The 10,652-nt window shown below is 44.0% G+C and overlaps 1 pseudogene; it reads right to left on the reverse strand.

The window, feature by feature from the left end:
* Positions 1-8,189, reverse strand: part of LOC103261270 — a 12,055-nt pseudogene extending 3,866 nt beyond the window's left edge.
* Positions 8,190-10,652: the final 2,463 nt, after the last annotated feature.

The following is a 10,652-nucleotide window of genomic DNA, read 5'->3' on the forward strand; positions in this document are numbered from 1 at the left end:
AGGGGCATACCTCATCAACAAGGGTACCTGCATAATCAACATTTGTATTCCTAACCCTGAATTGTACCCCACATCTTTATAATAAAAAGAAAAAGAAAAAAAAAAAAACTCATGGGAGTGAACACTGTACTATAATGAAGCAACACAAGAAAGCAAGAAAAGTCTGAAAAATTGTACAAATATTTTTCAAAAATAGTCTTTTTGTTTATTGAAAAAAATATGGCTTCAATATTTCAATAAACTTGAACAGAAAAATGTTAAAACTTTTAAAAATCTCTTTTTAAGTTTTAGGTGGGGGAAGGACTTCTAAAATCAGATGCACAAATTATAAGGGAAAAGATAAATAACACATTTAAAAAACCTTCCATTCATTAAAGACACAATTTCTTAAAAAGTGAAGTCAATGTGTAACCTGGGGTAAGATATAAACTACACATAACTTACAAGGAATTGGTATCCAGAATTTATAAAGAAATTCTACAAATAAAAAGAGAAAATAGGCCAGGTGCATTGGTTCACACCTGTAATCCCAGCACATTGGGAAACTAAGATGGGAGGATTGTTTGAGCAATCGAGATCAGGAACTCGAGACCAGCCTAGGCAACATAGGAAGACCTTGTCTCTCCAAAATTTTTTTTTAAAAATTAGCCAGATGTGGTGGTGCAGCCTGTAGTCCCAGCTACTCAGGAGGCTGAGGTAGAAGGATTACCTGAACCCAGGATTACCTGAGCCCAGGAGGTCAAGGCTATAGTGAGCCGTGATGGTGACAGTGCATTCCAGCCTGGGTGACAGAGTGAGATCCTGACTAAAAGTAAAAATAAAAAATAATAATAATTAAAAAATATATATACATACATATATGTAGAGAGAGAAAATAAAGCAATCAATCGGAAATAAACAAGAAAGATAAGCGGGTAATTCATGGAAGAGGAAACCCCAAATGGCCAAAAATTGAAAAAAACGCTCAACACCAGTAGTAGTTGGGGAATATTTTACCTTATCAAAAAAGCCTCCCCAGATCCTGTGTAAAATAGAATGCTACCTCCTCCGTAGCTGTTATTCCCTCAATGAGTATTCACTGAGTCCTAGGTACTTGGAAGACATTAGTGAACAAAAAGGGCAAAAATCCTGAATCTCATATTCTAGTATGTGCGTTGTTAAACAACATACATAATAAATAAATAAAATTATCTAGTAGGTTAGTGAATCACAAATTCCAGAGGAAAAAAATGGAGCAGGGGAAGGGAGATAGGGACTAGAGTCCAGCAGGGGCCAGGGGCAGGCTGCAATTTTAAATAGGCTATGTCTTAGTCAGCTCATGCTTCCATAACAAAATGCCATAGACTGGATGCTGAATCAACAGAAATATATTTTCTCACAGTTGTGGAGGTCAGAAGTCTGAATCTGGGTGCCAGCATGGTCAGGTTCTGGTGAGGTCTGTCTCCCACATGACAGAGAGACAGTAAATTTTGTGGTGTCTCTACTTATAAGGACACTAATCCCACCAGAGGATCCTATCTTAAAGACTTTATCTAAACCTAATTACCTCCTTAAGGCCTCATCTTCAAATACCATCACATTGGGGTTTAGGCTTCACTATATGACTTTTGGGGGTCACAATTCAGCCTATGGCAGACTGGTTAGGGTAGACCTCATTAAGGCAATGACTTTTGATTAAAGACTTCAATGAGATGAAGTAAGCCCAGCCTATAACTGGGAGAGTGTTCTAAGAAGAGAAAAACAGCCAGAACAAGGCCAAAACGGGAGGCCCGGGTTTGGGAACAGAGTAAGGGGTGAGGTTGAAGAGGTAAGGGAAGAGGGAAACTTACGCAAGGTCTTGTAAGCCAGTGAAAAGTCATACTCTAGCAAAATGTATATTCTACATAAAATATTATTATATTAATGCTATTAATTATTTTATATACTATATCAATATGTATAAAATATTTTTTGGCCTTTCCAACTCTATTAGATGGAAACTTTGTTTTGTTCACTGCCTGGCATATAGTAGCATTTGATGTTTATTCATTGAAAAAATATTGCACATATATCAGAGTGACCAAAATTTAAAAACTGAAACTGTCACAAATTGGTGGAGATATGGAGCAATAGAAACTTGCTTACACTGCAGGTGGGGGCTGTAAATAAGTGCAACCCCTTAGGAGGTCAATTTAGCAATATCTATGAAGTCGAAAATGGGTATACCCCCAAACCCAGCAATTCCACTACTGGGTGTATTCCTAGAGAAATGATTGCACACATGCGCCAGACACATATAAAATCATGTTTATAACATCATTGTTTGTAATAATAAAAATTGAAAGGTACCTAAATATCAGTAACCAGGAGAACAAATAAGTAAAACTTACTATACCCATACAGTGGAAAAATCAACATCAACAAGGTTATCAACAAGAATAAATCTTACAAACTTAATGCAAAGCAAAAAACAAAACAAAAAGAGGCAAGTTTCAGATTGATATAGTATGGTTTCACTTACATAAATTTTAAATATACATGATATTCATTTTCTGGAAATACGTAATGTTTTGGAGGCGCCCATAACACCTAATATCCCTTCACCCTGATAGGATTAGTCTAGAAGTCAGATTTAATTTAACTAGAAAAAAGTTTTTAAAATTTCATGTACAGCTAAATGGGTATTGAATGAATGAATGAATGAATGAATGAATGGAAAACTGAAAAGATGAATTCTGAATGGATGTCCAACTACCCACAGAATCTTAACAAGTGAGATAGGAAAATATTGTTTCATTGCAGAACAATCCACAAGCTACTTGAATGTAAACAGTCCTGGAGCAAAAACAAAACAAAACAAACAGTTGAGAACCATATTGTAACTGGGTAATTGTGATTCAATGTGAGCCCCAGCCATTTCCCTGAGAAAGTTCCCCAAAGGCAGGCCAGATAAGGAGTCCTGGAGTACTGGCCAGCAAGAACTCTCAGGCAGCTTGAAGCTCAGACCCACTCCTGCCCCAGACCTCCAGAGACATGGTGCTGATAGCCCTGATGATAACAAAGGTTCTGTGTAGCCACAGCTGCCTCTTACACTGGTTGGGGGCCAATATGATTCAGAAGCGTGGTGGAGGATGAGGTATCACATTTCTTATTTGAGCAGGAAGCTGATACCTAAGGAATGCAACCTGGCAGCAGTCCAGAAAGAAGATTTGACAATTGTGCAGGCTATAGGTAAATGGCTTTTACTTTAAGGAAGGGTCACTGGAGCTTAATGAAGAGTTCAGACACCAGCTATGATTTGGACTGCAAGATTTGAGATTTTAAAAGGAAACATGCATAGGCTGTAGGATAAGGACCCAGGTTGTAACCACAGTACCTCCTTTAGATTCTGTCATTCGCTGAAACCAGATATAAGGGACCACCTTCCTCAGTCATTAAGACCAAATATGTACTTCTTTGAAGTTACAAATTTCCAAGAGGAAAATGTTCAGGTAGGATGCTTTATTTTATTTACTTATTTATTTATTTTTTAATTGAGTTGGAGTCTCACTCTGTCGCCCAGACTGGAGTGTAGTGGCCGGGACCTGCTGGGCTCCGGCGATCCTTCCGCCTCAGCCTTCCAAGTAGCTGGAACTACAGGCGCGCGCTACCACGTCCGGCTAATTTCATGATTTATTGTAAAGATGAGGTCTCGCCAAGTTGGCCAGGCAGGTCTCAAACCTGCAGGCTCAGGCAATTCACTCACCTCAGCCTCCCAAAGCACGGGATTACAGGCTGAGCCACCTAGCCCGACTTCCTGTCTTCTACTTAATCTAGGTCTTCCTCCCTGTCATGTTGGCCTGCCCTCCAACTTCACAAGCACCAATGTACTCTCTCTTTTCCCTAAAAGGTATCTGTATGGAGTGCATTTGATATAAATTGGGCCTAAACTTTAAACTGGAGAGAATACTGAAAACAATTGTTAGAGCTCTAAAGACACTGGTAGAAATTTTTCAAATTACTTAAATATACATTTTGGAGGGAGCATTAAAAGTTACACAAAAAAAGATTGCTTCTGTGAGCTTCCGAAGATCTAACCACCAGTTTAGAAGGGATAAGGAAGCATAGTAATTACACCATGAGGACGCAACCATCAGAATCCAGACTTTAGGAAGCTCTTGACTTTGCTACTCTAAGTGTGGCCCAGTCCATGGACCAGCAACATCAGCATTGCTGGGAGCTTGCCAGAAATGCAACATCTCAGACCTCCCTCTGAATTCACTTACTCAAGAAGAATCCACTTTTTAACAAGGCCCTCAGGTGATTTATGTTGTTTTTAATATTTTTTTTGAGTTGGAGTCTCACTCTGTCGCCCAGACTGGAGTGCAGGCTCCCGCCCCCGCATAGAAAAAAAGGACCTGCTGGGCTCCGGCGATCCTTCCGCCTCAGCCTTCCAAGTAGCCGGAATTACAGGCATGAGCTACCACGCCCGGCTGATTTTTTGATTTATTGTAGAGATGAGGTCTGGCTGCCCAGGCGGGTCTCGAACCCGCAAGCTCAGGCAATCCACTCACCTCAGCCTCCCAAAGGCCCGGGATTACAGGCTGAGCCACCAAGCCTGGCTTTATTAATTAGGATGCTTTATTAATTAGGATACTTTTGCTTGCAAGTATTAGATTTGCAACTCAAATTATCTTAAGATTAGAAAAAAGGTCCAGGGAGAGTGTGGATTTATTGGGTCATACAACTGCATCAGGTTTAGCTGGACCCAGGGGTTAAAATTATGTCAGAAATCTGTCCCCCATCTGTTGACTCTGCTTTCCTTTGCATTATTTCAGGTGTTCTCTCTCCGTGAGGGGCAAGAAAGTCACCAGCAGCTCAAGGCTTTCACCCCCCAGCTCAGCAATGTCAGAGGAAGGAAAACATCTCTTTTCCAACAGTTTTAGTAAAGCTCCAATATTTGAGTCTCATTGGACTAATCTGGGTTACCAGCCCATCCCTGAACCATTGTGACCAGGACGAGAGCTGGTCAGGTCCATGTTTTGAATCTATCTTTGGGTTTGGTTGAGTGGGGGGAGTTATGCCATGTATGGATTGAGAGAGTGGGAGAAATGATTTCCCAAAGACAAATTAGGGTATTTTCACCACAAAGTGATGGGGCTGGATGCTTGGTCAGCAGCAACAATAGCGGTACTCTCCAGAAAAAACAGGTGAGATCAAGCCATCTCCCAGAGTTTTCTTCTTCCTTTTAGTTTTATGTTTCTGAGTGAGAGGGGCTCTCACTCTGTCGTCCAGGCTGGAGTACAGTGGCACAATCACAGCTCACAGCAGCCTCAAACTCGTGGCTTCAAGGGATCCTCCCACCTTCATCTCCCAGGTAACTGGGACGCTAGGCATGTGCCACCACGCCTGGCTAATTTTAAAAATTTTTTTACAGATTATGTCTCACTATGTTGCCCTGGCTGGTCTTTTAAATCCTAGGTTTTTTAAATCTCACCTCAGCCTCCCAAAGTGCTGGAATTGCAGGCATGAGCCAATGCTTGTGGCCCCTTTTCATGTTTTTTTTTTTTTTTTTTTTACAGTGATATCATCTTGAGGCCACCCAAAGAAATATGATTCCACAGGTCTGAGATAGAGCCCAGAAATTATATGGTTACAAAACTCCCCCGGGTGGTTCTGCTGGGCAGAGTAGTTTAGTATCTAGTGGACAACATACTACTCTCTGCTTCCTATTCAAAGTCAAAAGTGAAAATTTGTGGGGCTCTAACTTGTAAAATTAGCAAGGCCTTTTTACTCAAAGGAGGTCAACGTAAAGAATTGTCTTTATATTTTAGAATCCGAGAGAGACAAGTGTAAATCAATGAACCTGCTTCCAAGCCCATCCTCCACCTGCCCCCAATCCTGGGCAAATAGGAGGTAAACAGAAGTGGTTCCTATCTGACTAAGAGGTAGGAGCAGAAAGTAGGCCCACCAGTGCTCTTCACACAGGAGCTACTCATTAACCCTCTTCATGCCCAGCGATCGGGATCTTTGTCACTGTGAGGAGGGTGTTGTTGGGGCTTGACTCTCTCTTGGGAATGGTACTTATCACTACAGCCTGGGCTCAGACAAGGAGGGCCATGCACTTAAGTGGACACAGTACCAGATGGAGGAACCGGACCTCAGTTACAAATTGACTCTTACTCCCTGGGCATGCGAATTTAGGACAAGCCGGAGACGGATTCGCGGCAGTGGTGGAAGGTGGAGGGGGATGGGCAGGATTAGCCGAGTTGTCAAATCCCATTCTCTGTAACTGATCATAGGACACGGATCATTTTATTACTACTTATTGTTTATCTTTCTGTCACTCACGTTGTACATTCTTCGGAGGCTGGAGTCCTACCTCATACCTTTTTGTGTTCCCAGAACCTAGCCCAGTTCTTTGTAGGCTACAGTTTCTCAAATGTGTATCTGTTCACATGGATTTAATAATTTTGCAGAACAGTCTTCTCAAAATTCTTGAAAAGTGGAAATAATTCTCCACAGAGCCTCTGGAGCTTTGGGGAGACTGTGGGGATGTGAAATGAGTAGCTAGGCTGGAAAGTATAGTCTGGACATGGGGCCAGCATGGCACCTGACCCCAAACAGATACTTAGAGATTCACAAAATTAATGCGGCCTGCAGTAGGACCAGAGAAGGGGACCAGGGCCTGCTACAGTGTCAGGTCTTCATGACCTCAAGAAACAAACCAAACAACCCACAGGAGCAGTCTGAGAGGCAGTGGGTATCAGCACAGTAGCTGAGAAGAAAGAACAGCTACAAATTCTGGATCTCAGAAACCAAACAAAAAGAAATGATAGCACCACCCTGGCTCTTTAATGAAGAATGTTCTAATCAGAACACAGACAAACAGATGTGCTAATGGTACAGGTCAAGAAAACCTTTCCTCCTCTGTAAAAATAATTACAATATTATTTGTTCACAATTAACATTTTTGGAACACCAAGCACCATGCATGTGTAATGTACAATCACTGTTGAGTATTGTAAATCAAATCTTACAACCCTGTGAAGATGGTCCACTTTTATAGACCTCAGAGGGATTAAGAAACTTGCCCCAAGGCTCCCAACTCCTAAGTGGAGAGGCTGGATTTGAATCTAGACATGAGTGACTCTAGAACCCACATAAGAACCCCTGCACTGTCTGTCTCCTTTAAAATAACATTTTCTATGCTATTTGTGAATGACTCAAATTTCTTCTTGATCCCTAAGGAGTCAGGGTCAGTGAGTCCCTTGTTCAGTCCTCAAGAAGGACTGGAGCCCAGAGTTAAGCCTCTCAGGAGGCAGCGCCTGGAACTCTAGTGCCCTGGGTGATAGCCGTAAATCAGGATAAGAAAGGCTTTCATGGTGGTGGCTAGTCTAGAGATCAAGTACCATGCAGGGGTTGCTGGGGCAGAAGAAAGTGGGCCTTGGGGCAGACAGGCGAAAGCTGTGGGCAGCTCCAGGGAGCATCTGAGCTAGAGTGCTTGAAGGTCCTTCTCTTTCCTGGAGAGTCTCCGGGAGCAGGGTTTTCACACCTCACTGGGGCTAATTCTTTGGGGCAGAGGAAACCGTCCATCCTAGGGCACAGAGGGGGAAAGGCAGGACTCTCAGAGGGACTGTACTCACAGAGTGGAATTGAGACAGAGGAAGACAGGGACGGGGAAGGAAAATGGAACTAGATGAAGACCCAGTCACAGCGGCAGTTTCTGGCAGCCACCTGCCTGGTTGAGATGGAAACGCTGATTCCAGCTCCAGCCCCCAGACAGGCTAAGAATATCCCAGAAAAGCAACAGCTACCACCCCCGCCCTTCTTGATCTGCTCCTACATCTGTAGTGCTATGCTGGGTGCCAGCGGGGCCAGGGAGGAGATGAGTGGGGAATGAAAGGGAGGAGGCAAAAAAAAGGGGCTTGGTGGAGGCAAGATAAGGTGAACTGATAAAGCTTCTGGAGAGTGCTGGGAGGACTGGACAGAGAAAGCTGTTCTCAGGGAGCAGCAAAGGGAAATGAAGGCAGGAGCTAGGGAGTTGGGAGAGAGGATCAGGAATGGGAATGGGAGAGGGCAGGGCAGGCACTGGGACATAACCTAGGAGGGAAAAAAGTCCCCTCTTCTATTAAGAAAGGAAGCAGAGCTTATGGCAGGAAAAAAGGAGCCTCCAGCTCACCCTTGTCCTCTCTGTCCTCTTCATCCTGGGTCCTCCAGCATTTCAGCATGGGTCCCTTCTCTCCCCCCACCAAGGCACCACCTTCCTCATCTGTGCTCCCAATCCTGTTCTCTGTTCAAAAGAACCTGTATTTGGGCTTCTTAATTAAGTCCTAGCAGAGTCTGCTGGAATGGGAAAGATATGAGAATGCAAGTTCTCGCTCTTGGCAGCCAGCGGCACCTCCTCTGTCAGTTTCATCTCTTCTCTGTTCACCCCCTCACCCCCCTGCCCACTGCTACCTGAAGAGGGGTTCTGCTTCTCCCCTCGCCTTCCCAGGGCCTTACTTCTCCCTGTCCCACTGCTTCCCTGGGGTAAGGTCTTCAAGAGAGAGAGGGAAAACTAGGCTGGTGCATACCCCTGCTTTTGGTGTAACTCAGAGTTGAGACCCTGATCGGCAAGGGAGCTGGGGGGTGAGGGGAGGGCAATGGGATGCAGGCATTCTGATGCCCAGGCTGGGTCTCCATCCTGGCTGTTTTAAGAACTTGTGTTATCATTAGCTTCTTTGTAGGAGTCCCTTGGAGCCATGGGGTGCAATGACCTTGGGTTCTGGGGAGGACCCCCAGCCTTGATTTTACTGGGGATGCCCTGAACCTCAGCCATCTTGCCCTCCTCTTCTTTACCTTCCCACCTTTCAGGGGCCCCTCTAAGGCTTGGCGGGACCTAGGGAGATTTACATTGCTGAGAGCTTGAGCTCCCCTCCCCTTCATCTCCTGGGCTGAACTGCGGAAGTGCAGGCCTCACACAGATGCTGTGCACACAAAGACTGAGCCCATCAGACAGAAACAGATTAGGGAGAATCAGACAGGGCTGGAGCTACAGAGTGAAATGGATTCATAAGATAGATTTCGTTTAGAATCAGAACTGTGGAACTGAAAGAGGCTTTAGGAATTCTCTTTTAATCAAATTCCTAAAACATTATCTTATTATTTTAATACTCATTTTTTATCAGATAATAAAGGTAAAATACATAGAATCCCTGCATTTTAATATAAATACAGAGAGCTGAAACGACTTTCCCAAGGTCATTCAACTGGCAAGATGTAGACCAGCTCTCCTGCCTCCTGCCTCCTAGACTATGGCCTCTCAGAAGGGAGATAAGAACAGAGAAAGGGAGGAAGTTTGTGAGCAGCATTGCCTGGAGATATTCCCTCAAAGATGGGGCACACTTGCCAGAGTGGGTGGGTGAGTGAGGGGTTCATCTAAGGTGAAATTGGCAATGATACTCATCCATGAGGACATGATCCTACCAGGGCTAAAACTTCACTTGAGGCACTCCAGTTCTTGGTTTAGGCCTGTGGTACTTAAGGAGCCTTCAAATTATCTGAACAGGCTCTGTTTAGGTAACCTACAGAGAGGTAGAGGCAGACAAGGAGCCTGGTTTGGGGGGGCTTTCCCATCTGTGGAGGCTAAAGCAGCTCTATCTTGGATGCTAATCTGTCATGTTGACTTCTGATTAACCTCCATTCCAGACATGCCTCTAAGATTTCTATGTTATCTGCTGTTACTGTAAATCCTGCTCTCAGGTCAAACTTTGGCTCACATAGCATTCTTGCCTTTTCCTGAGGGATCGACTTCAGTTGTCCTATACATTCCTTCTCTATGGCATATGAGCCCTGGGCCTGGAAACTAATGGCACGGGGATTCACCATCTTGACTTGCTGCCACCTGAGACTTTGGTTTCTGTGTGTACATCCCTATAAAATGTTTCTTTCAGAGAAACTGGATTTGTCAGCCTTTTGTCAGTTTCCTTGACCTTTGGAGGTAGGTTTGCATAGACCTGCTCACTGGGGATACCATCTAAGTGAGTCTGATACAACCAGCACTACCCCAGAGAAACATATGGCAAATGGACAGATGAGCAGCAGCATAAAGATAATAATACAGATAGATGATTTTCAGAACACAAACCCCAAACTTAACCAACAAGAAAAGTACACTTGTGGATGTGGTGGAGAAACCACTGCCCTACTGTGGAGCCCACCTCCTCCATGAAGTCTTTCTGGTTTTACTAAACTTATCCCCTTTGGCCTCCATATTGTGGAAACATAACCTCTCTCCCTCTCATCCCTTGATGTCTCTGGCTTACATACAATGACAATGCTGTCATTCTTTGTGAATACCTTTGATCCATTTGTTGGCTTATCCTTTAAAATTCCATCCAAGTCCAGCTTGCACATATCTTGGGCTGAGGAACCAGAGCCTAGTCCTTAACAACTTGGTTAAGTTGTTATGTAGCTACTGCTGCTGAGGGTAAGAGGCTGGAAAGACTGAAGTCAGGAAGAGCATTATGTTCCTTCCAATTCATCCAAAAAGGCTTCTTGAAGGAGCTGGGATTTCAAGAGCTTGATAGAAGGCAGAGTGGTTGTCTGAGGGAGGGTTCTGGCCCAGTGGTAGGAGCTCAGAGACTCAGGAGAGATAACCAGAGCAGAAGGAAGGGGCTTGTGTGTGCCAGAAAGGAGGTCAGAGGTAGGCC

Source organism: Carlito syrichta, unplaced genomic scaffold (assembly GCF_000164805.1).
Source record: "Carlito syrichta isolate Samal-C Ts95f unplaced genomic scaffold, Tarsius_syrichta-2.0.1 Scaffold303646, whole genome shotgun sequence".
NCBI classification, from domain to species: Eukaryota; Metazoa; Chordata; class Mammalia; order Primates; family Tarsiidae; genus Carlito; species Carlito syrichta.